Source organism: Artemia franciscana, unplaced genomic scaffold (assembly GCF_032884065.1).
Source record: "Artemia franciscana unplaced genomic scaffold, ASM3288406v1 Scaffold_805, whole genome shotgun sequence".
Lineage (NCBI taxonomy): Eukaryota > Metazoa > Arthropoda > Branchiopoda > Anostraca > Artemiidae > Artemia > Artemia franciscana.
Genome location: NW_027068063.1, coordinates 317,541 through 345,385, shown reverse-complemented (window position 1 = coordinate 345,385; position 27,845 = coordinate 317,541). Strand labels below are relative to the sequence as shown.

Below are 27,845 nucleotides of genomic sequence, written 5' to 3'. Positions count from 1 at the left end.
ATCTTGTGTATTATTTTCATCATCAACGTTCTCATATTCCGCCGGCCATTTTAAAAGGAGTCAGAAGGGGTTGGTGAAAGAAATTTTCAGGTTCCTCAACCGGAACCTGAAAATTTCCATTTAGGTAATAGTTAAACTTGCTTGAATACTTTATGTAGACCCATATTTTAACAAGGTGGGTCTCTTTAAATTAGTCTGCAACTCTAAGTCACTATAGAAATCAAAAGAAAAGATAATTACTAGGCTATGCATAATGGATAGTATGTTAAGTAGGCTAATAAAATTGCCTTTTCAATGTGAAGCCTGTAGCTTATGATGTCTATTAATGAGATTATTCTGTATTGACTTCATTTGATATCTAGCCTAAATTTGAAGGTAATTTAAAATAACAATCATAGGCTCTTGTTGTAATTTATTGTTCTTGCTTGGGTTAAACCGTTTACATTTTTGCCAGCTGGTAGGAGAGTATTTGCAACAATAGAAAATGTATGGTTAATGTTTATATTAGCAGACTACACAGGTAGCTAAGGAACAAACATAGGCTATCTATATTCAGGATTGCATCCTGATCCAAATTTAACATAGGCCTATATTTACATCAGAAATGAACTTTATTCCCCCATAAATATGTAACAAGGTAAATTTGTGACAGTGATAAAGGTAAAATTCTAGTCCATTGACTTCTTGCTGTCTTGGAAAGTTAATGGACTAGAATTTTACCCTTACATTTATACCTTAAATTACCTTAAATCGCACTGGCCGGCGAATAAGGTTGGGTGAACATCCTGTAGATTCGCCGGTTGAGTGATGGAGGTGGAAGTGCGTTGTCTAGTTCCGTTGAGTAGATCCACTGGCCTCCCAGTGTAGTTTCCACTCCATTGCTGCCCAGTCTTGGTCAATTGCTTTTTTGAAGTTGTCAACAGTTTTGGACTGAACTGTTTCTTCACTAAGGGAATTCCACAGTGGAACAGCACGAGTTGAGAAGAAGTTGGAACGTTCTCTCTGTGAGCTTCTTTGTTGCTGGAGCTTCTTGGTGTGGCCCCGGGTGTGGCTAGAGAGCGACTTATTAAAAAGCCCTGGTGTGACACCATTCTCCAGCAGCTTGTGGGTCAGGATTGCATCTCCGCGTTTCCTCCTGTACGTCAGGGTTGGGAGCTTGAGTTTCTTGAGGCGTTCAGGGTACGAGAGGTTCTTACATTTGGTTGGTAGTTTTGTAGCCCTCCGCTGAACGCTCTCAAGGATCTTCTTGTCCACAACATAGTGGGGAACGGCAAGAGAGACTCCGTACTCAAGTTGCGGTCTGACCAGTCCTGTATATAGCTTCCTGATTGTCCTGGGAGATCTACTGGTGATATTACGTCTGATGAGACCAAGGGACCTGTTGCCTTTTGCAGCTAGGTATCTGCTGTGACTATGGAATTTCATTTTGTCATCAACAATGACCCCAAGGTCTCTTTCTTCGGTGACAGTTTCCAAAGTTATGAGCTTCCCAGTACGATCTGTCATTGTATATGTCATTCCTGGGTTCTTAGGGCCAAGATGTAGGACTTTGCACTTTTCAGCATTAAACTCGAGGGACCAGGAAGAGGACCAGTTGTTGAGGGTGTGCAGAGCTGCGCACTGTTGGTTGTTTGCGACTGGGCCAAACAATTTCGAGTCGTCTGCAAACAGTTTAAGGTCATTTTGCACTGACTGGGCTGAGTCATTGATGAACATGTTGAAGAGGGTAGGTCCCAGTTTAGTTCCTTGCGGAACTCCGCTGAGCACTGGAGTTGGGTTTGACATGATTTGATTCCCCTCCTCATCATACATCATCACCCTCTGTATTCTATCCTTGAGAAACTGGATAATCCATTCCCTTACATCTTGGTGGAGTTGATAGAACTCTAGTTTCCTTTCCAGGTACGAGTGTACTACCTTCTCGAAAGCTTTGGCTTGGTCCAGCAAGAGTACGTCAACTGGAAGGCCTTCCTCAATCATCTTGGTGATTATGTCATATGATTGAATTAGGTTTGTCTCCACAGAGCGACCCTTCCTGAAACCATGTTGTCCATTGTATAACAGGCTGTTAGTTTCCAGATGTGCAACGATTGCATCATTTAAGACGCCTTCCATGACTTTTGATGGGACAGAAGTCAGGCTGATGGGTCTGTAATTCTGTGGTTTATCTTTCTGTCCTTTTTTGAAAACTGGCATGACATTTGCTGTTTTCCAGTCAGAGGGAATAGTTTTGGAAGCTATTGACATCTGGAATATTCTTGTCAGGGGTTCCGCTATTTCAGCTGCGGTCTCCTTCAGCAACCTAGGATGGATGCCATCGGGTCCCTTTGCCTTGGATGGGTCCAAAGTTTTTAGGCGCTTGTAAGTATCACAAGCTGTGAACTGGATCGGTGGCATAGGGTGTTTGATGTGGGTGGTTGGCATATCCGGTGGGGGGCATCCAGGGTCTTTAGAGAAATTTGACGAGAAGCATTGATTGAGGGTATCTGCCATTACCAATGGGTCGGTTATTTTGGTTCCATCGCTGGAGGTAAAATGATGGATCGACCTGCGGCTTGGGTTGTTTGAAGTGACATATCTCCAAAACTTTTTTGGATTGTTTTTTGCCTCTAGTGCTATCGACTCCTCATATCTTATGGTTGCTTTTCTGGTCGCATTTCTCAGTTTGTTCCTGGCCTTTTTGTACTGCTCTAGATGGGCTGCACTCTCACAATTTTTATACTTTTTCCAAGCTTTCTTTTTCTTATTAATGACTTTTTTTAGCTGTGGTGACATATACGGAAGGGTTCTGGGACGTTCTGAGAAGTAAGTTTTCGTATGCTTCAACTCAAGACTCAGTAGTATGTCCTTGAAAAGCTCCCAGGATGCTTCAGTGTCTTGTTGCAAGGAGTTTTCCCATTCAATCTCTTGTAGGTCCTGGCGTATTTTCTTGTAATCAACAAACCTTCGTTTGATTTTGTTGGTTGGTATCTGATTCAAGATTATTGCACTCAGGATACAAAGATGGTCGCTTGCTCCAAGGGGGGGTAAGTTTGCTGTTGACATAATTTTTTTGGGGTTGTTTGACAGAACGAGATCAAGGAGAGATGGAGTTTGATGATCTCTATGTCTGGTAGGGAACTCAACTGTCTGGACCAGCAGGTTATCAGCAAAGGCTTCAAGAGTTGGATTGGTATAGTTGTTTTGAAGAGTAAAGCCTAAACCATCGACCCACCTGGTGTCCGGCATGTTAAAGTCTCCTGTGATGATGACATTTTTGGGGTTACATATTGTCATTTCATTTATAATATTTGCCACATACTGAAATGATTCTTCGGAGCTGGGGGAGGAAGGGCTACGGTAAATCACACCAATTCTAAACTTTTCAGACCCTACTGTCAATTCAACCAGGACAGACTCTACCCAAAAATAATTGGCACTTGTGAAAAGGTCAATGTTATTTACCTTCAAGGCTGACTTGATGTATATGGCAACTCCTCTCCTCACATTGGGTCTGTCCAGATTTGAAATGACTGTGTATCCTGGTATCTGAATATGGCTATCCTCCAGTCTATTTTGAGAGTTTTTTGGGCAAATTTCACTTAAGCACACAACGTCTATATCTTCGTGAGCCAGCAACACTTTTAGCTCATTCAGCTTGTTTGGCAAGGAGTCAATGTTTGTTGACAACACTTTCATCACTTGTTTCTGTCTGCTTCTTCTTCTTCCTGAGCCCGCTGGAACTAGCACGTCATCGTTGGATGACGGACTTTCGTCTGCTTCGCTAGATGCTGCGTCAGTTGAATAAGAATCTGGCGAGTTGTATTCCGATTCAACAGAAAGAACGCAGCTAGTGTCAGATTTGGCAGTTTCAAAACTGCATTCCGATGAATGTTCTTGAGCTGATATGGAACTACTATATAATACACTGTTAAATGACACTAAACTACTATTTACATGTCTTTCGTCTGGCTGTGCATCTAGTGCTCCATCGCCCCCAATGCTGGGGGTGGAGCTCGCTGACCGTTTTTTGAAACAACTTTGCCGTTCCGTACTCCGAGGTCAGTCTCACCGTTTGCAATCCGTCTTTTAAGTTCCTCTGTAGCGCTCTTACGTTTAGCTCTGTCCTCTCGGGACTCATCGCTGTGGAACTGTATGTCTGCTTTCAGCTCGACGGATTTTTTCAAGATCTTTACCTTGGTGGCAATGTCTGTAACACTAAAAAGAATCGGGGGAGGGCGGTCTGGGACTTGCTGGGTGGGTGGTTTGTTTGCACCGAGTCTTTTCAGGTTCAGAATTTTGACGCCGGGGAGACTATAATCTGAGGCTAGGTGCTGGATCACAAAGTTTGTATCATCGTCTGTAGGTGAGACACCGTAAGCGATGAGGTTCAGTTTCCTGCGTTGTCTGTCCCTATCCTGCCTCATCACTTTTAGGACTTGGTCCTCTAGGTCAGTACCAACTTTTCCCTCCGCGACTAGTTTAGAAATTCTGCTATCGACATCAGCAACAGAACACTTAGATGCCATGTCTCTTTCAATGTTGGAGATCCGATCACTGAGTGGGTTTACTGCCTCGCTTATTTCTTTTGTGATACTGTCCTTAAATAAGTCAAACGAATCATCAAACTTTTTTGTGATTCGATCTTCAAACTCGGAAAGGAGGGTTTTTACTTGGTTACCAATGTTACTTTGATTGGACGACTGCGGTGCCCTGAGTTTGCACACTGGGCATACCCACTGGCAACCAATTCGCCTTGTCATCTTTGTGAAAAGATTGTACTCAGCTAGGGGCATCTCCAAACACTTTATACATAGCCAATTTTCACAAGAATCACATTCAAGGGCAGATGAGTTAGGGTCTAATGCTACCGCGCACGCTGAGCATTTGTCTTGGCCTTTAATCGGACTGTCTTTCTTCCGCTTAGATGACTGCGATGCCATCTGTGGTTTTTTCTCGAAAAGTCTGTAATTAGTTCGTACTCGTAGGTGGCAGCACTTTTATTCACAACCGCGGTTCTGGAAGTCTAACACTGGTCCATATTACACAGGAAAAGTTCTTTTTTCTGGTTCTACAGTTTTGGTTTAGTATATTTGCCAATTTTGTTCTTTGGTTAGTGTTCTATATCCGCCACAATTCACTATTATTCACAGAGCAAAAAACAGCTGGTGTTGCCATATTGCATCACCATCATCACTCCCTAGCTGAAATTGCAGCCTGAATCCAAATCTAACATGTACTTTCATCATAAATAAACTTTATTCCCACCCCATCCCCCTAATCTGCAAATATATACCCTTAATTGGTATGCAGTAGGGTAAGACAACCAGTGCTGGGACACTTCAATCACTCTGCCTTTCCAAGAATGGGAAGTAAATTTTTTGTTGTTCATACTATTGACTTCAGAATAAAGTGAAACTACCTCTAAATGTTTCTTTTTACATTTTCTTTACAAATATAATTATTGCTTCTGTTGCAAATTCAAATTTCAGTACTTTTTGAAGTTTTGGAAATGACCAAATATTTCTAGATTCTGGTTAAAAAAAAGGTTTAGAACATTGGTCCAAAACTTAATATTTCATTATACATCAATTTTTTAATTTTACAACATTATGCTGCTTTCTTCTTCCTCGATGCTTGATGTTCAATTAAAATATGGGTTTTCTATAAAATATTAGAAATATGAAAGCCAGCAAAAGAAGGTATAGATAAATATCCCATGAGGTTCCAATCCAAAGCAGTATTTAAATTTACAGATATTCAAAATGTTAGCAAATTCAAGTTAGGTTAGGTTTAAAGGGCTTAAATTTGAATCTACAATAGGAGTGATTTTTGTATTTGTATAAAGTTTAAAAAAAGCATCAAGCACCTATATGTTCACTCTTCATAAGTCAAAAATATGAACAATGAAAAATTTTCCAAATGAGTAGTTGTTAAGTACTGGAGGCATTATCTTAGACTGTCATAAAACTTCAATCTTAACTTTCCTTTTATCAATTGCTAGGCCTAGCCTACAAGATAATGAGAGGGTTCATTTAAATTTGAAGGATATTGACCAAACTCAGTTATTACTAGTATCTTATGTATAAAAATTGATGATGAAACAATTACATTGAACAATGAAAGTAAGGACAGTTTTTGGATTAGTAAGCTTTTTTTTACATTTGACTATTGTGACTAGTGCTTTTATTGCCTCTATAAGCTATATTTTATGATGACCCCCTGTATTAGTTCACATTTGGGGCTATTGAGAAAGAAACATGTTAAGAAATCAATATTCAATATGCTACCACTTCCAATCAGGCATTTTTTAATAAATACACTCTTTTGTTAACATTGGGTGGCTTTGGATTTGAAAAACAATGCAAGAAAATAGCATGGACATTTGATTACTTCTAACCAATTTTCTGAAACATCTATAATTTTCTTTAAAAGTATATGTTGAAAGATTATCTATAACTTGTGTTTAATATTTTTACTTATTTTACACAAAAGAATTTTTTTAAACCATAGGCATGTCTTGTCATCTTTGAATATAGATATCTATCTGTTATCTTAATCTAGGCTTGTTTTAATACCTTTGAAATATATGCAATTTTCGAAATAAGTATTTATTTTCATTGTGTATTTTAAAATTTAAATGGTATCCTATATGAAATGTTGAACATTTTGATTCTCAGTTAAAAGTAGAACTTGTTTTTTCTCAAGCTGCCAAGATTTGGGATCCTTAGTGGGTTCCTTTACCTGTAGGTGCTCCTTGACTGGCAGTATGGTTAAAATGGTATATTAGCAGATCTGCATTCTTTGAAAATCACTTCTGAATTTTTGTTAATATTATTGGTATTAACTTTTTCAAAAGAAAAGCAACAAACTTTTGCAACAAGTTCCACCAAAGATTTATGTATTATCTTATTTGACCATTTGGGCATGAATGAGGAGACACTATTGGAAGCTTTATTTAAAAAAAAAAAATCATTTTACTTTTTGTAAAAACTAGTTTTATTTTCTAATGTATTGAAACATATATTCCATGCAAGATAAGCTTTATTTTCAAATGTTTAAAAAAATTACAAATCCAGATAAAAAAGATAAGAAATACACTTCAAAGATATAAGGTAATATAAACAGCAGCTGAGTATGGATCACTTTATAGATGGTAAGACAAAATTGACCAAGGGTTTTTTTTGTGTTAGAGATGATAATTGATTGTCACTGTTATATCTTAGTCAGAGGGTAACAGCTGTCATTTAGTCAAATATTTGGTCAAATTTCAGTGGATGACCAAACAAATAACCATTATGGCTCTGAATTTAAAGCTAACTTTGATGCCTAAATTGAAAGTCGAAAATTTTGCATATTTGAAATCTTCTTCTTTGGCAGTTGCAGGCTTTTCAGTCAAGACTACTCAGCATTTTTCCTTTGATTTACTCTGTGATGGACAGGGTTACTGATTTGGCTGCTTCTTCTTTATCTAAAATTTGCTCAGATTTTTTTCAGTAGATCCTTTGATTAAAGTAGATGAAATATAAGATGATAAATACTGATTTCTGAGCTCTGGGAGCATGTATAGTGAGATAGACTCTTGGCTGATAGTGAAAATTTGTGGTGTTTGAAGCACTTTAAGAGTTGACATTGCAGAATATTCTGTGCGGATGTCAGCCTATTACATTCAAATAGGCAATGGTCAATTGTTTCATTTTCAAAATTACAAAACCTGCAAAGAGGGAACTGTGCCACTTGAATTAGGGAGCTGATATGATAACACTTTAAAATTTAGCCCATTTGAGCCAGACAAAATTTTATGATAAATCTTGGAAAGGTGCTTGTTGACGAAAGGCAATAGGATTGGATTATCCCTATGTAACAACATCTCTGATAATCTCTGTTGGTGAATATCCCTAATGGGGTTTGGCACTGGGAATTTCTTCTGGGTATTGACATAATCATTTGCAATGCCTCTATACATGGATAGATTTCTTAACCAGTTATGCAGAGTATGAGAGCTATTAGTTCAATTTTTGTAAGATAATTAATTAATATAAATCTTTGTCTTTCATTTATGTTGATAATCCACTCTCAGTAAGGAGAAACTTGGTGTTTGTTGGTTTCCTAAGACCAAATCTGAGATGGATTATATCATTTTGTTTTGATTCAATTTTTGCATATGGGTATTAGCACAAGCACCATAAACAATGAAGCCATAATTAATATGGGGTCTTATAGGTGATTTACAAAATTTGAATAATGTTTTCTCATGACAGCCCCAAGGTGTTGATAGTAGTCTTTTTATTATTCTTATTTTTTCTACTGTAATTTTTAATTGTTTGTGATGTGAAGGTGGAAATTGAGTTTTGGGTCAAGCATGAGGCCTAGGTAACTTATTTGATTGTCCTCTTGAATAATTATTCCATTTAGAGTTAGCCTTGCATTAAGATTATTTTGCTTGTGGTGGAATTGGATGATTTTCAAATTGGTCAGTGCAATGGATAAATCAGAATTTTGAGAAAACTTTTCAAATTGGAAAGGTGATTTTTGCAACTTTGAATGTGCAATCCCAAAGGTTTTGCCAGTTGCCCATAATACCAGATCATCAGCATATTGTAAATTGGTGTGTGGGAAGTTCATGTCCTAGAGAAATATGGAAAAGAGGAGGCAGCTCAGGACTGTACCCTGTGGAAGACCTTTGGTTAGAAGGGTGAACCTACAAAAACAATGGAACTTCGATTTTCTAGGAAAGATTTTATAAAGGATACAAGTGGGGGGGGGGGGGGTAATCAAAGACTTGAAAGTTTAACCAAAGAATCTGGTGATTAACATTGTCATATGCCTCTTCAAAGTCTAGTAATGCAGCAATTAGGACATTATTTTGGATAGGAATTCATTTATTGCATTTGTTTTTTGTGTGTCCTAGTTTTAAATATTTTTGGCACTGGATTGGTTTTGGCTTTTAGGGCTTATGGAGTTTCCTTTGTCCAAAAAGGAATATCTGGGCCAAGATATTGCATTCTTCTCTGAGTGTGAATAAGAAAGACTTGCTTGACTTTTGGCCATTGACATCTGGTTTACTCAGTTGGGTGACATCAGCAACTGGGTACAGGTTACCTGTTCTGTCAGAGAGCCCTTCATTTAGCTCCAGAATAGGTGTTTCTGGAGGGATACTCAACTGTTTTTGCTGGATTGTGGTTTGGAGTCCATAGAACAGATTTTATTGGGATGTTAAGAAGAGATTTTAAATTCAGCAATATTTCTGCTGATTTAGCAATTTGGAGGGCTATTAGTAGAGATCGATCATGGTTGATGTTTAAAGAGAAAATTGATTTTAACAATTTGAAGAATGCAACCCTTAATTAAGCTATCTTATTTATCTCAAAGGGGTATCTGGAGAAATTTTAAAGTAAATTCCAAGGTTTTGTGAAGGAGGAATTGGATCATGACAAGGGGTTATTTTTGATCAGCCAGATTTTTTTTCCTTTTTTTGGAGCTCCTTGATAGGACCTCTTGAAATTCAATTTCATTTTCATCATGGATAGTGACAAACGCCCCCACTTTCACCAATATGTTATTCATTGATTCATCATGTAAGCTTTGAGATAGTGAGCCTGACCAGCCAAGATGTTGAACGTTTTTGATAATCCTTGGGTATGGTCCAGGGGGGACTTTTTGGGGGGTGTTCTATGCATTGCCTATTGGAATAAGGTTTAATACTAACAAAAATAATATTATAATACCAGACTGTCTGCACTCTTACAAAGGGAGGACTTCACTATCCACAAAAAACCACAGTGTGGTCCAAAAGTTGGTTTGGTCCACCATCCATTGGGCTGACTCCTGATAAATTGAGATAAATATCACAAGAAATTTTAATATAAATTTCTTAAAGCGTTGCTGTTGCGGTTTAAAATCAAAGAGTTATGGTAATCAAGTCATGGCTAATTGTAGGAAAAGCCAAGACAGATAGTCCAATTGAGTGAGAGGCAATTCTGGCATGAACCACCCTTATTAGGATTTATTAAAAATGATGTTAGTTCACTTGTTAATAGATAGATAGGTCTATCTATTATTTGTCCATGCGTCATTCCTAGGGCAATAGAACTAAAGTAGATTGTCATAGAGCTAAGGTAGTCACAGAACTTGTAGTTTTCCAAGTGTTTGGTTAAATGGTACGGGTAAACGGCGGGACTAATTGTGCCTCTCTTATTGGACCAATCCTTGTTTGTTATTTTTTATTAAGTCACACCTGCCTAGAGTCTCGGGCAGGGTGACTAAGAATTTAAAATTGTTATGGGACCACCTACATATACAAAGCTTGCCTACCTATGGTCTTAGATAATTGATACTTTTGCCGAGACTAAAGAAAGAAAAGTTAGATTTAAAAGAAAGAAACTTCGCTAATAAATGAGATTTGGCCTTTAATTTTTTTTTGGGGGAAAATTTTGGGTTTAAATTTTGTCCCCATTCCCTAATAATGACCCCTGAATCACAAAGGCCATAAAATAAATATTTGAAATTACTAAAAATACGTTAGCGTAAAGAGCGAGGTATTACGAGGAGTTGAACCCCTCATATGCGTAATAATTTCTGTTCGCTTTAAGTTTTAATACTGCCTCTTACTTTCAGTTGAAAAAACTTTTCATATAGTAATAACCATTACTATATGTAAACACTAGTCGAAGTTTGTAACTTGTAGCCCCTCCCACGAGAACTTTGGGGGAGTATGTCGGCCCCAAAGACATAGTTAATAGGTTTTTTAACTATGGTGCATAAAATGGCTATCTCAGAATTTTGATCCGGTGACCTTGGGGGAAAAATGAGCGTGAGATGGGGCCTAGGTGCCCTCCAATTTTTTTTGTCACTTGAATCCAGCACTAGAACTTTTAATTTCCGTTATAATGAGCCATCGCGACATTCTAGGACCACTGAGTCAATATGATCACCCCTGGGGGGAAAAAAAAAATAAACATGCATCCGTGATGTCTTCTGGCAAAAAAATGCAAAATTCCACATTTTTGTAGATAGGAGCTTGAAACTTCCACAAGTAGGGTTTTCTGATACGCTGAAACTGATGGTCTGATTTTCTAAAATAAGGCAAATTTTCTAAGGCTCGTAACTTTTGACGGATCAGACTAAACTTAATAAAACTTATATATTTAAAATCAGCATTAAAATACGATCCTTTTGATGTAACTATTTGTATCAACATTCTATTTATTAGAGTTTCGGTTACTACTGAGCCGGGTCGCTCATTACTACAGTTCGTTACCACGAACTGTTTGACCAGATCGCTCCTTACTACAGTTCGTTACCACGAACTTTTTTATATTAACGATCTGTTATTGTTACCTGGCATTAAACAATAAACTGTATCAAAAATATAGCTCGATCCTACCTTCTAGGGCTATTATAAAGAGTGATTGAGAAAGATGGGTTTCGTTTTGCAGATATGGGATGATGGGTTTGCTGAAAATTGCGCTTTTTGGCTGTCTAATTAGGACTAGTGGAAAAACAGGACGTTCTCGAATGGGGTAGCAAGAAGTCACAAGGAAAGTTTTAATGAAATTTTCTAGGAAAGTTAGAAAGTCACAAGGAACTTCGGATGGGAAAGGCAACTTTTGGGTCAAATGTTCAAATTTTCCAAATTGTTCTGCAAGTGAAAATAGGGAATATAGTGTATTTTGAAGAAAAAACCGAAACTCTTAAATATCTTCCCTGCCAGTATATATATTTGTAGTATATGTATGTAATTTGTAGTAATTATATTGATTTTAAAAATAGATGTAAAATCTTAAGCCAAAAATTGATATCAAAAGGTTTTTCTGCAAATAAATTAACTTGGAAATTTAAAAAATTTAGTTTTCATTATAACGAACTTTTAAATAAATATAAAAAGAATTATCTGGAAATACTTAAAGAAATTTTCAACTAATTTCGGAGGTTCGAGAAATGATGACGCAGCGCCATTTATTTTGAATTGTGTTTCTAATAGAGCGGATTTTTTAAAAAAATAGCCACATGGTAAAGATGAATTCTATAATTGTTTAGTTCATTCAGGTTTTTTGCAATGCGTTATTATTTGTGATTTGGTAAAATTTATCATATTTAGTTTACCTATTGTTGCTAAAAAGAGGGATATATTAACAGGATAAGCTTGTTTTGGTGTTACTTAGTTGTTTTATATTTCCCTTTAATTTATAGGCATGTATTTTGGGGATGATACCTGACACGGGGATGCCATGGATATTCTGTGGTAGCCACAACACTTGGCTGGGTAGAGAATTTAATGTGGCGAAACCCTATAGGCAAGTGTATTCTCCTGATGAGCCCTTGTGTTGGGTTGTCTTTATTGTTTCTATTGTTTGGTAAATGACGACTTATACTTATTGACGACATGACTGCCTGTCCATGGATTATTCTTTATGGTTGATTGTGTATGGCTATGCTGTTTGACCTATGTGATTGTATGGATGAGTAGGGTTAAGGCCTCATTCAAGTGCTGGTCTATATTAATCACTAATTTAGGAAAACAGTTTTCCTTTTCTCCTTCTGTCTCTTTCATGTGTTTTTTTTTTTTTTTATGTGTTTGTGCTGTTGCATTGGTGATTTCTCTTTTCATGATATATATATATATATATATATATATATATATATATATATATATATATATATATATATATATATATATATATTTATTTATTTAAATATATATATATATTTATTTAAATATATATATATTTTCATGCTCTTTGCTGCGTATCTGATTTAAAAAACCTTACTCTGATTTGAAAAGAAGACAGCACTCCTTGACGAATCAGCCATTCTTTTAGAGACTATCTATCTGGTCGCATGTTACGGCTACCTTTACTGCTAACAACCCTCTGCAGAACGAAGTCGCCTGGGACAAAAACAGCTGTTAACGAATTTTAACCTATAACTTAGATGTGGAAGGAGCTTTTCAAAACTTTGTAAGTTTGGCATCGTTTGTCGAATATTTAACATATTCTTAGATTAACGAATTTTAACAAATTATAATTAACGAATTTTAACCTATAACTTAGATGTGGAAGGAGCTTTTCAAAACTTTGTAAGTTTGGCATCGTTTGTCGAATATTTAACATATTCTTAGATTAACGAATTTTAAAAAATTATAATTAACGAATTTTAACCTATAACTTAGATGTTGAAGGAGCTTTTCAAAACCTTGTAAGTTTGGCATCGTTTGTCGAATATTTAACATATCCTTAGATTAACGAATTTTAACAAATTATAATTAACGAATTTTAACCTATAACTTAGATTAGATGTTGAAGGAGCTTTTCAAAACTTTACATGTTCTGCTTTATTTGTCGATTTTTAAACCTATTTATTTATTTATATATATCCACTCTCCCATGTATCATGTAGCCTTCTATATCATGAGTGGAAAATTTATTATTTTGAGCATTTGTTTAATTTTGGAAGGAATCAAAGTGCATGAAAAACCAAGAAGAGCGGAATTTTGACTATTATGGCTATTTTTTAGCTATTATGGAGTGGGATTTTTGGCTATTATTTTGTATCTTGAATTAAAAACTAGTTGTGCTTCTATCATTTCCCTTTGGCGTTTCCCATTTAGAACTATGAAATCTTAAATCAAACATCATTTTAATATGTTAAAATTTGAATATTAGTGAACTGTTCAACTATATTTAGATTCAGCTAAATTTTTGAAAACACTTACGGCTACCACTTACTGCTAACAACCCTCTGCAGAACGAAGTCGCCTGGGACAAAAACAGCTGGGCTGCCTCCTCCTTTACTCTAATTTATTCGAAGCCTCATTCCCTAGCCCCCACCCCTCCCAGAGACGACCTTCTTTTTCTTTAGCCCCAGATTGACTGCCAAAAACCACAATAATTTGGCAATCTGTCAAATTATGTGCTAGCCATAACTCTTTGTCTGATTATTTACGGGTAGTAAAAGTTACCTATTGACTGATCATATGTCAAGCAACAAATTGTATAAATAGTGTGGCTCGATTACAGTTAAAAAATAGTTGGTAGAATAAAAAGATAAGTATGCAAACCAAGTTTAGAATATTTGAGGCTACAGTGATGACAGTGGTCAGATATGGCTCTGAAGCATGGGCGCTCCAAAAGGCGTATGAAGATTTGCTACTTGTTTTCCAGAGAAATTGTCTACGGATTGTTCTGGGTACCTGGCTGACTGACCGTATTTCAAACAGTAGGCTATACGAAGAGTGCGGTTCAATCCCACTTTCTAGGGCTATAATGAGAGAAAAGTTGATTGGCTAGGGTACTTTCTGCAGACGAAAGATGACAGATTTCCGAAGATTGTCCTTTTCGGCCAACCGTCTAGGGTTAAATGGAGAGCAGGTCGTCATCGTTTGGAGTGGGAAGATGTCATGAAGAAAGATTTAAAGGAAAAGAGAACTTCCTGGGAGGGTGTAAAGAGGGAGACTTTGAATAGATTGGGATGGAGAAGGAGCGTGCGTAGCTGTGTTGGTCTCAGGCGGCTTGGTGCTGCGGTCAGTTGTTGTTGTTAGTAGTGGTAGTAGTAGATCACACTAAAAAGTAGAGTTATAAACTAGAGCTCTACTTGGAAGTAAACTAGAACATAAAGTACGGGGAATTTCGTACTCAGCTGTATAATTCTTTAGTTTTATCCCTTAGTAAGGTGGATTTTGGGGATTCAAGGGATATTTTTTAAAAGTGGCAATGATATCACCCTGGTACGCTTACTCTTTGTATCTCTTATTCTACTACATTTGGTTGTATTCATTTTTTTGTGACTCCACCCTCTCTCTCTCTCTCTGACGGAAATGAAGAGCAAAATTAAGCTTTAAAACAACAAAAAAAATTATTGCGTCGTGGTTCATTGAACATACGAACATTCAACATATCGAACGTATTTATATAAATGTAGTTCAAAAGAATTAACTGTTGGTGATTCCCTAAATTTCTAGAATTGCGCAAAACTGTATACCTCACTGAATACAATACATTACTGAAAACACAAAACAAAATATGATATTTATATTTATTCCAAAATATTATTTTAGTAAACTGAAGGATGACATCAAGTAAACTGAAAAATATTAAAGTAAATATTTAAACTGAAACTGATTAAACTGATTTAACATCAAGTAAACGTTTAAGCTGAAAGCTGTTTACGCTGTTGTGTTTAAGCTGTTACGTGTTTAAGTTTTATTATGTTTGTTTATAATCTTGAATTACTAGTAGCCAAAATTTTCAACTGTTTCTGAAGTATATCCGATCATAGGCGCGACAAAAAGTCAGAAGTATCATTTAGCTCTATCATATTCTTAAAAAGGAACTTCCACTGGATTGTGTCCCTGTCCTCCCTCACCTGCCACAAGTCTGTATATGCTTATGATTTGTCCGATAACCTCTTACATATTTCTATTTAATTCCCGCGTTTTTTGCCTTTTGAGTTTTGTCCTATTTTCCTCCTAAAGTGTCTTTCATAAAAGAAATTCATATGCCTATTTATAATTTTACTGTCTCAAAAGCTGGACAATTTAGATTTAGAAGTTAACCGAATATACTATTATTAATAGACTTAAGAGTTTAGATATTGGGCTATATAGAAAACCAATTGTTTGTTTTTCACAGCTTTTTGTTTTAGTTTATTACCGTTCGGTATTTTGGCGATGGCAATCGCCAAAATAATTCTTTCAAAGCGGGCATCACACTGGGTCATGAATTTCCTGAAACTTGGCTTTGGATAAATAATCAAACTTATTAGGTAACACTGATTAATGCATGCAAATGATTGCCCCCCATCCCCTATGTTCTAAATGTGGTGATGCGTTTCCTTTTCCGGCATGCACATTCTTCTTTTGTTCTTCTAATACATAAGGTCCTAATTTAAAATTTTTGTAAGATGATTGTTAAAATTCAGTTTCTCCAAAATTTTTGGACAAATTTGATTTAATCATCTCTAAGCAAAGTGAATGATTTCCCGTCTCTTGGTACTTCGATTTCTCTTTGGGGTACAAGAGATTTCTTTTTTCTTCTAATCTGTGTACTCCATATTAGAAAATTTGTGTAAAATTGCAAAAATTTGCCTTCAGAAAAAAAAAATATGTTCAAATATGGGTTAATCAGCTAAACCGAAGCGATTGATTGCCCACCCATTCTCAGTGATGGTGATGCATTCTTTTTTCGATGTGCAATCTCTTATTTTTTATCTTATAATTCGTTTAGTCTGTATTTGAAACTTTTGGTAAAGTCTGTGTTAAAATTCGGTTTCAGAAAAAAATCGACTAGTTGGGTCAGCTTTTGATTGAATTAGAGCAGATAATAGCTGAATTGTTTTTTTTTCTCTATTTATCAAATTCGCATACCCTATATTTGAAAAATTCTGTAAAATCTTTGTTTAAACCTGGTTTCGGAGAAGAATCTTGGTTTTGTCTGGTTGAATCAGATTGGTAAATAACGCTTGCGATTGATTGCCTATCCATTTTAAATGTTGGTAAAAAGTCATTGTTAAAATTCCTCTAATTTTTATGTTCTGTATTCGAAGATTTCAGCACAATGTTTGTTTACGTTTGTTTTCGTGAAAAAAATGGGTTAAGTGTGGTGAAATCAGCTTTGATAGAATTTATAACGCATTTGAATGACTTTAAATGCCAATTGCATGCTCTTCTGCCGGAGTGCGTGTTTTTTCCTTTTTATCAATTCACATGCTCCATATCTCGTCACATATGTACTCACAATTTTGATTTTCCGTAATGGATATATATTTCAGTATGGAGAAGAGAAAAAAGATAACGTCTGCTTTGTTAAAATGTTCCAGCGCTACTATTCAGTGGTCGTGACGCTGAAACGTGCAAAAACAGATAACATCTGCTCGGCTGAAAATTTTCAATTTTCCATAGGTAATAGTGGCAAATATATCTTGCATTACACAAATAATTTCTGAAATCAAACTTAGATGGCGTTGGAATATTTCCAGCAGCTCTGACAAAATATTCCCAATGCAGGAGCCAAATGCACATTAGTAACATAGGGTTAATCTACCCGATCTAGGTAGTGTTTTGTCTGTAGCTCGTTTAATTTAATTTTGTCTGCTTTACTTAAAAAAAAGTATTCGAAATGGAACACAATAACAACTCGACTTCGTTTTACGTTTTTATCATAAATGCTAATAAGCGGTTAGTATATAATGCAGGCTCTTCCATTTCTTCTAGTTAAATATATCAAAAATATTATGTAGAATTTTAATATATCTTTCAATTAATTTTAAAATGGTAAAAAAAATGGAAGTGAAGTTTGGAAGTTCTGCGTAAATTATTGAATTTGAATGTCACATCAAAATTCAAATTTAGGTTTTTTATTATTTTTTTTATAGCAGGGTAGTATTTGGTGTTTTTTTTGTGTGTTTTTTTTAGAAAGGTACCATGTAACGAAATTTACAGAGTATGGTTACCTTATAAGAGTGGAAAGCTGCTAGTTTCGAAATAAATAACCAACGCCAGTTAGCATTTTGCGTTTATTGGCTTTTTTTTTTTTTTTTTTTTTTTTTTTTTTTTTTTTTTTTTTTTTTTTTTTTTTTTTTATAGAGAGAGAGAGCGAGAGAGAGAGAGAGAGAGAGAGAGAGATCAATAAGACACTTATCACTACGCTTACGCTGCCAGTTACAATAATTTTGTCTTATTACTATATTTAATCATTCCAAGGAACAGCAAACGCTAGATGCCAGTAATTTTTTTTTTTTTCACTGAACGTCAGTTTCCGCTCTTATGTACTACCGTTTGTCTTCGGTACACCCAGTTGATTCGAATTATTTTTTTTTGGCTCAAATCGAGTCTATTACTTCAGTAAATCTATGGCTACGAAAACGTATATAGATTTCCTGAAATCTATATTCAGAAGTCTACATGAAGCTGTGGCTACGGAAATCTAATCACATTGCTCTAGAGCAAAAAAAAAATACTCATATAGTTGATATTCACTATTCCTATTCCCCTTTTTACCTTTTTTATATTTTTACTATTCCCCCGTTACGAAGCTTAAGTTGTAATAATTTCTCAACAGATTCTCTCACACGACCCACGGCGGCACCTAAAGTAGCTGAACAGCGGAAACTCCCTGTGGTAATGGATGATTATTATGACATGACGAATCCGGTGGATCCGTGTTCACCACCCCCTCCAGGTCTTCACCCGCTTGTTTGGTTAGTTTATGTATTTTTAGTTCTTTATTTTCTTTGAATTTTTTAGTAGCGATGTGAGTGTTTACCCGCTTACCCGCTTCAAAGGTACCATGTAACGAAATTTACAGAGTATGGTTACTTTATAAGAGTGGAAAGCTGTTAGTGTCGAAATAAATAACCAACGCCAGTTAGCAGTTTGCGTTTATTGGCTTTTTTCTTCTAATTTTTATTTTCTTCTAATTTTTTTTTTTAGCGAGAGAGAGAGAGAGAGATTGAAATAAGACACTTATCACTACGCTTACGCTGCCAGTTACAATAATTTTGTCTTATTACTATATTTAAGCATTCCAAGGAACAGCAAACGCTAGATGCCAGTTTTTTTTTTTTTTTTTTTTTTTTTTTTTTTTTTTTTTTTTTTTTTTTTTTTTTTTTTTTTTTTTTTTTTTTTTTTTAGAACAGGGAATTTTTTTTAGAACAGTTGAATTTTAATTGAATCTATTTATGTAAATGGAAAAAAATACAAAATTCTATATTTTTTAGATAGGAGGTTGAAACCTCAACAACAGGGTTCTCTTGTATGCTGAATCTGATGTGATTTTCGCTAATGTCGCTTTAATTTTAGAGGTAATTCAACCATTTAGAAAATGTGACATATTTTCTCAGACTCGTAGCTTTTGATGGATAACATCAATCTAATTAATTTTATTTATTTGGAACAAGCATATGAAGCCAATTCTTTCACCAATGTATTAATTATTATCGAAATTACTTAGAATTTGGTTACTATTGGGGCGAGTCATTCCTTTTTTTTAGAACGCAAAGGCGTTTATTTTTTGGCAGTTTGAAAGGCCAAACGTCGTAGAAAAAAAAGACACTTCAACGAAAACGCGAAGTACGGGAAAGTGTGTCTTAGGATTTAGACACGACAAACTTAAAATAAACTAACCAAAATAGTTAATTTTTAGTCATATTTTGGTGTTGTAGTTATGAAAAAAAAAAATCAAATATAAGGCCGTGGTATATTCCATCGCAGAAAAAAAGCGAACTTTCAAATAGCTATTCAGGTTTAACTTTCCATCTTCTTACACCTGCTTTTATAAACTTAACTGTCGGAAAGAGGAGCCAATCAAACATTCACCCTTAGACATTTCTCTGAAAGGGTGTAACACCAAAAGACGTTTACTTCTGGCGGTTGATGTGTTGGTTTTATTTAAATAAAACCCTTATAATTATATACAAAAAAAAAAAATCAAAACTAGAAAAGAAATGCTTTATTTTCTGACATAAATATTTTTCTTTGCATCTGTTACTATTCTTTTTAGTTTATTTCTTAAACAATAATAATAATTTTACTTTCCCCTCTCACACAAAAAAAGAATAAAGCGGAACAATAAAAAGAAGAAAACGAAAGTTATCGTTTTCGATAACCGTTTCGTTTTCGAAAACGTCGAATGCTATCATTTTTAGAGTGTTTCATTGAGTGAACACAAATTTAGGATTTAGTTTCACGGAGATGATATTTATGAATTATATTGAAATGTAAAAAAAAATACCTGAGTGACTCCGGTTGCTCCCGCTTCTAATTTTGGCCTCTTCCTAAGGCCGATGGCTTGCAACGCTGTACGATTGGCTTCCGCTTGACACATCTCTTCCATCTTCACCCGTTGCATCTACAAATGAAAGAGGCAATTAATAAACAAGAAGAACAAAACAATAATCATTAAGATAAAGCCGAATTAGATATTTTTTAAGGAAAATTTCTCATTAATGACAACGTTTAATATAAAGAAAAGAAAAATCGTGATATAGCCATAAATCGTATCACCATAACTCCAAAATATTATTCTGTCATTTCTTGGAGAAAAAAAGCTATTGTCAAACTTTTATAAATTAGTCAATGGAACAAAAGGTGCTCGAATATATAATAAGTACTCAAAATACTGCCTTCTGTTCAATCTCCCTCCCAAAAGCGCCATATTTTTGCAGTTTTCAATTAATGTTGTAAAATTTCCCGATAGTTGGACAGTTTTTTTGTGCTTTCGGCTAACCAGAAGCGTAAATCGGTTTTAGGTTCTATAAATCAGAAGCGAAAATTGGTAAATTTCGACTTACCAGAATTAATAAATCAGCCAAATTACAGCAACTTTTACAATTAATATTTTTTAGCAAGAAAAACTTTTATGCTTTGAAATTTTAATTTTTCAATCTGACAACCGTGTTTATTTTAGAATGTCTGCTTCTGCTCTTCTTTTTTGAAATTTTGTGCGCCTCCATTAAAGGCTCTTATTTTCTTAATTTAGGCCAACTCTCAGAATTTGGCTGAGTGATACTGTGTTTTTGAATAGCCTTACGCAAATTAAAAGAAAACACCCAATTCGGTTTACACTATACTTATATTACGACTGTGCCCCACAAACATCGTACTTTATAGCACCACAATATTTACTTTGCCCATAAGCGGGCTTTAAAACTCGATTTTAGGAGAACAGTCTTGCAAAAACAAGAAACAATATCCAAAATATTAAGGCACTAGCTGTGATCTATGAGCCTACTGCTGTTATAACCGGTGAGCTTGCCAGCAAACGCCATCTCTAATGCTTGGGCCAAATAAGTGACAACTGACAGTGAACAAAATTATGCACTACTTTATTATGCGCTATTTATCACTATACACTTATTATATCACTATATTATATTATATAAACATCATATCATATAATTTATATTATTACATAAATATATATTTTATATATCACTATAAATTATATTTCTATACTATATTTTATGTGTCTACACTTAATATACAAATTATGCACTACTCATTATACAAATTATAGACCAGTTATATATCGCTTGCGAAGTTTGATGAGTTGAGCTATGATCGACTTTAAAGCGTAACTTCATCGATTGGAGACATAAGGCATAAGTTTTTGAAATTAACTTTATTAAATTTTAGCCGTCCTGGCTAAGTGGTTGGCGCGCTGGTGTGGGAATTTTTTGTCCAAGGGGCACAGGTTCACTCCCAGTTGTGACCAGTTATTTAGTTTGGGACGGGGGTCAGTGGAATGACTCTGTAAGCTTAAAATATACACTTATTTAAAATATAATTAACTATATACTTAACTAAGGTTAACTAAAATATACTTAACGAAAGTAAACTTAAAATATAGTTATTTAAAATAGTTTTCGGAATTTTATAAGGTTTGCTTTGGATGTAGTCATAAACAAAAGTGCTACCCTTATTTGCAGTATAGATCAATTTTTGAAGGTTTCATATTTATACCACAAAGTTTATCCAAATTTAACAAAGGTGAGTCCCCTTTATAAGCGGAATGTAGGCTAGAGGTTGATATTTCAAAAAAAGCTTGAGGATACATAATAATTTTTGGCAGCAAGCCATGTCATTGCAGCAAAAAAGGATTTTCCCCTGCTGTGGTAAGTTCTCCGTGACGTAAAATTCTGTAAGTTCAAGTGACGTTAGATTCTTCAAAAAACTTGGATCATTCGTAAATCATCACTTGTCAACAGAGGCTACAGTGTGACTAGGACAGAAAAATCTAATGCCCTATCACATAAACAAAGGCAGTTACAACACTGTTAATTTTAGAGATTTTAAAATGCTGACTTCATCATTTTAGATCATAGATTAGGTCTTATGAAAACATAAGCGTTTACTGGTATGACATTCGTCACGTACAAGCAAAGCTATGGACACTGATTCTTTCAAATAGAGGCAGGGTTGGTCCCAGCAGGAAGTTTTGGCTAAGCAATATTTGTTAGTATAAAGTATAAATCGAGGATGAAACACAAAAATATTTACTGTTCTTTCCTGCAAGATTTACCCAACTAAAAAGAGTATTTTTATATACCTTTATCCTCAAACACAAAAATTAAGAATTTTTTCTCACTGCCACACAGGATAGCAATAGAGCACAGAAACATATTTTTGTAATTTGTGCAATGCTTTTGTTTATGGAGTGTGAATTAATTAGACGTGAGTTGCGTATTGCCATGGCCTCAGGGCTTTTAAAGGAAGAAATTGTTGTTATTATTAGAAAATAATATGAAAAAAACTTCGTTTTCTTAAAGAGTTAAAGAGGCTGCGTCCCAAAGTCGAACCTTAAAACGTACAGGAATTAGAAGAGGCAGTTGGGGGGCTGGCGCCCCCCAAACCCCCAGCTTTTAAAGACTCTTTTGGACAGGTTTTTTTTGTTGGGGGACTTCATTGTTACTAATTACTAGTTTCGGCGCAATGGTTCTCCTGTCCTCTTGTGTTTAACATTTTTCGAAGTTATTCCATTATTCATTCATTTCAATTTTTTGTTAATTAAAAGAGGGCCTTTCCGAAGCCAAGAGCGGGGGGTTAGCAAAAAAACAAAAAACCTGTACAAAAGAGTCTTTAAAAGCTGGGGGTTTGGGGGGCGCCAGCCCCCCAACTGCCTCTTCTAATTCCTGTACGTTTTAAGGTTCGACTTTGGGACGCAGCCTCTTTAACTCTTTAAGAAAACGAAGTTTTTTTCATATTATTTCTGTACGTTTTTCTACAATCCATGGTGGATGTAATTTAATAATTCCCGTACTCCTCGTACAGGAGTACTCCTCGTACAGGAATTAGGAGAGGAACCCCCCCCCCCCCTCCCCCCCCCCCCGCTTTTAAATCATTGTATAAAATAGAAAAAAAATAGATAGAATGACCGAAATGTTTCTTTTGCTCATAAGAAGCTAATATTCTGTTATCTCTCAAATGATAAGCTGTCCAGGTGTTATCAAAATTTTTTTGATGTTGTGAAAAAAAACCGCCCGTAAGGGACTTGAACCCTTGACCCGAGGATTAAAAATCTCACGCTCTACCAACTGAGCTAATAACTTGCATGTGTGTAAACATAACTTCGCAATAGCTTTTAAAAATTTCAAATTAACATGGGCTCTTATGGAGAGAAATCATAGCTAATGGGTGGTTTCTGGAAAACAGGGAAGGAGTTATCGGATCAAGCTGAAATTTCGCGGATAAGCTCCTGGGCCCTAGGGGACCTTAACTTGTGAATTTCAGCCCGATCGAACAAGGTTAAAGGGGGGCTTGGGTTGACAGGTCGAAACTTTCGACCAGATTTTCCCCATGAAGAAAAAGTTGGAGGGGGGTGAAATTTTGCAGGTTTCTTAGTTGGAGCTCGGGCTACGAAATGCATCCCTCCCCATCCGTCTGCGACCACTGGAACCGAAGATCGCTTAACATTGTCGTGTGTCGCCTCTTTATAGAGGCACGAGTGTGCCTCCTTGAAAATATTGAAAAAATACTTTTATTTCCATATAAGCTAAAAAGTAAAAAAAAAGTTATTTTTTCTGAAAAAATTGAAATTTTTTCAAGACAATAATGAAAGCGCAGGCCAATCATGACACAGGAAGCAATCCTCAGAGTGTTGTAATGACTACCACTTGCTTTCTTTTTCTTTCTTTTTTTTCAATTCAAGGTCAGAGCCGTCAGTCCCTTGACCATGAGACTTCAATGCGTAGCAGGTTAGCATGTACAGGTAGCTTGCAAGGATATTTTTCAGCCAATGAAAATGAATTGGACGATCCAAACACGGAAATTCGAACCACAATGGCAGTTATTGCACCGAAAACTACGGTTGCTTTAAAGATGCCCAAGATGCCTGAACCACGGGCCAAACGCGATCATGCTAGGATAATAAGTCAAAGTGACGATCAAAATCAGCCTATCAGAAAGTCACCATTAGTGGGAGTGCTCAACCAGGAAGCATCAATTGAGGGCAGTGGTCTTGAGGTGAGGGCAAGAGATGGTGAAAGCGTGTCAAGAGAACAGCCGAGTCAAGGGACTATAGTAACTATTGGTGATGAATAGGAAACGGGGGGCCATAGTGAAAATTCCAGTGAAAGTGTAGTACGTATGGTGCATTGGAATATACAAGGGTTTTCATCGACAAAACTAAGTGGTCTGTTGAAGGAAGCGTGTATTGAAAATTACAAGAAAGATATAGTTGGACTAGTAAAAACATGGAGTGATGGGAAAAACCCATTAAGTGTTGAAGGGTATAATGTTTTTGAAAGAGTGAGAAATAAATCGAGTAATGGTCGACATTATGGGGGGATAGCGATATTGATCCGGGATGATATATTTGATAGCATCCATAGGCTATTAAGTGCGTCAGAAAATATAGTGTGGTTACAAATGTCCATGTGGGGTAAGAGGTATGTTATAGGCTGTGTATATATACCCCCTGAAAATAGTTCATACAACATTTTAATCAGAAAGACCTAACAATTCTTTCGTAGGAATGCATGTGTTTGAAAAAGAATATTTATAAATAAAAATGTTATGGTCTTCAAAGACTATAATATCTAATTTCTTAGAATATTGTCCATACTTTCCGAAATGCCACGTTATCTTTCTGCAATTACTATAGGCAGCGCTAAATAAACATCTATGCCTAACAGTATTAGATGAAGAAATAATTCTACTTAATATGCAGATTTTTGGTTGGTTCAACTGCAAACATACCCCCCTAATGAGCTAATTAAATAAGTCTTGCATCATAGTCAGCTTTTGATTGTCATCTTATTCTCTTTAAATTGTAAGTTTTTACTTAGTTCAGGGAGGGGTTATATTGTTTTAACATGCATCAACCTTGTGATTCAATATCATATACTTGGCTTAGACCAGCCCTAGGTTAACTAAGCAGGTAGAATTTGGTTAAGCATCTTCAGCTTGGGTAAAACTCCAATTGGGGGACATCCAGATATCCTTGGAAAGTAGTTGAGTTTGGTATGAAATATTTAGGAATGAATCTGGGGCCAAAAAAGACTTAGGCTATCAAGCACGTTGAGATGGTGATAAACCTCCTGTAGAAAGGGATTAGGTTGATTTAGGGCATTTAAATTACTGACCTACAAATAAGGGATAGGCTACCTACTATTTAATTCTTTAGTAAATGTTTACTTTTGTTCCAAGTGCTCTAAAGTGTATATTACTGTATATGGTAAGTTTGCAATGATTGCCTATTGTTTCTTTGTCATTATTAGAGAAGAGAATCCATTTTCTAGCTTTCCAAAATCCCCCTTTCATCAAGTCTAATAATGTGTAAAGTGGGTTTGGCTATATACTATTTGATTCTTTGGTAAATGTTTACTTTTGTTCCAAGTGCTCTAAAGTGTATATTACTGTATATAGTAAGATTCCAATGATTACATATTGTTTCTTTGTCATTATTAGAGAAGAGAATCTATTTTTTAGCTTTCAAAAATCCCCCTTTCAACAAGACTAATAATCTGTTAAGTGGGTTTGCTTTCAGGTAACATTACCTATAGAGCAAAGTGTATTAATCTTTGAGCCCTTCAGGCAGCAGGGCAAGGTCTGTATTCTATATTTATTCAACAAAGAGTGGTAAAACAAAAAAAAACTCAAACAAGGCTAAATAAATTTCAAAAGCTGTATAAGTACAACGATTTTTTTTATTTTTAAAGGTTTTGCTGTAAAGTTTGAAGTGACTTTTACCTCAAGGCCTTACCTGGCTTTAAAAGTCAAAAATCATATTCCAGACATGTTATCTTGTCTCACAAGATAATATTGACTGAAGATTAACAGACTGGTGTATTTAAAATTGGGCAGCTAAGAATAAACTGTAGTTCAATGCAAACAAGTTAAAACATATTGGTTTGGGCTAAGATAAATAGAAGTGGCAGTATTTCATTGGTTCTGAACGCCCTAGCAATCATCAACCATACCAAAAAGACCTTAATATGTCCGTATTACAAATTCAGGAGCCCTGAAATAAATGTAAGGCCTTTTTGTTGTGAAAAAAGTTAAAGTGATAGGAAATTAAAAAAAAATAATTCAAAAAAGTGTGCAAAAGCTTTTTTGGAAGTATGCAATTTTGGGGTCAAACAATTGATATTTAGAGTGACCTGGAAATCTTGGAAAACGCTTAGGGTGGAAAGATCAGGATGAAACTTGGTGAGAAGAATAGGCACAAGTCTTAGATACATTATTGATATAAATGGACCGGATCCGCTCTCTTTGGGGGAGTTGGGGGGATTTCCAGCGCTTTGGCGAGTTTGGTGCTTCTAGACGTACTAGGACGATGAAAATTGGTAGGCGTGTCAGGGACCTACTCAAATTGACTTTATAACAGTCGTTGCCCCGATTCGACCATCTAGGAGGCTGGAGGGAGAAGAAAAATTGAAAAAGAAGTATTTTTAACTTGCGACTGGGTGATCGGATCTTAATGAAATTTGATATTTAAAAGGAACTCGTGTCTTAGAGGTCTTATTTTAAAATCCCGACCGTATCCGGTGATATTGGGGAGAGTTGGAGGGGAAACAGGAAATCTTCGAAAACGCCTAGAGTGGAGAGATTGGGATTAAACTTGGTGGGAAAAATAAGCACAAGCCTTAAATACGTGATTGACACAACTGGACTGAATCTTCTCTCTTTGTGGGGAGTTCTGGGGGGGCGGTTGTTGATTCGAAAAAATTAGAAAAATTGAGGTACTTGGTAACCTAGGGTCGGGTGACTTGATCTTAATGAAATTTGATATTTAGAAGGAATTCATGTCTCAGAGGTCTTATTTTAAATTCCAAACAGATCTGGTTACACTGGGGGGAGTTGGAGGGGACAAAAGAAAATCTTGGAAAACTCATAGAGAGGAGAGATGAAACCAGGTGGCATGAAACTTGGTACAAATGGGTGATCAAATCTTAATGAATTTAGAAGTAGCGCATGTCTTAGAGCTCATTTTAAATCCTGTCCTTTATTAAGCCTCTGATATCCTTTAAATTAGTCTATTGATTCTTAGAATTTTGCTAGAGCTCATGCCATATGTTCTCTTGGCTCTTCCGACTTCGTCACAAGCGTCATATGAACTCTTAGCGCTCTTTTTATGCTGACACTAAAGAGCGAATTCGGCCCTTTTGGGCTTGTGATAGCCGTTTTGTTGGAATAAAATCTTGTGTTACAAAAACAAACTTAATTTATATTTGCTAATTGAATTTGAAGGAACGCATTTGTCTCTGTGCTTTTCTACATAACAAAATGAGCCAGGAAAGTCTAAAGGGATTTGTTAATAGTAAGGGAAAAAAGGTCTTGACCTAGCATCCCAACCACCTTGAGGTTTTCGCTCTTGTAATATATTTAGCCAGTCTTCAAAATTTATCTCTTTATAAATTTTTTAGGTCGGAAAAACATAGTATTTATTGTCTGTAAATGATTGACGTTCCTCTTCTTTTCTAGGTAATGAAGTAGCTGCTGGGCAGTAAATTTCTAATCAATCTGTATAAGCCAATCTGTTGCATTCTTTCGTCTTTTTGTGTAATGGCGCTTATTTTTACAGAAAAAGGCAGTGTGCAATAGAACTGGTTTCACATAATTTTAAAGTTTAAATAAATTAAAAAATCAAGGGTTCTAAACCTAAAGTTAAATATAATCTCAGTAAAATTCGCGTGTATTTTTCTTTCTCTCACCTTTTCATATTTTACAAAAAAATAGAACCCTAAAAAAATTTCTAATCAATTTTATTTTTTGCTCATCCTTCACCTAACGAATTTACTGCTCATTGAAGCTGTGCAATTATGTGGCCTCTGCTCCTGCCAAGGAACCCCTTCCTGACTCAACATCCAAGACCATTTTTTTTTTGCTTATTTTAATAGAAATTAAATCAATAAAATATTGCTTCTTTGCA

At 35.6% G+C, this 27,845-nt stretch overlaps 1 long non-coding RNA gene across 2 annotated transcripts; it reads left to right on the top strand.

The window, feature by feature from the left end:
- On the top strand, window positions 1–27,845 carry LOC136043671 (uncharacterized). 2 transcript variants are annotated; one of them, XR_010621684.1, is made up of 4 exons: window positions 1–124; window positions 12,801–12,938; window positions 18,036–18,174; window positions 27,398–27,845. It is a non-coding gene; the product is annotated as an uncharacterized LOC136043671 (long non-coding RNA). The 2 variants fall into 2 exon arrangements; XR_010621683.1 differs by having other exon boundaries at window positions 18–175.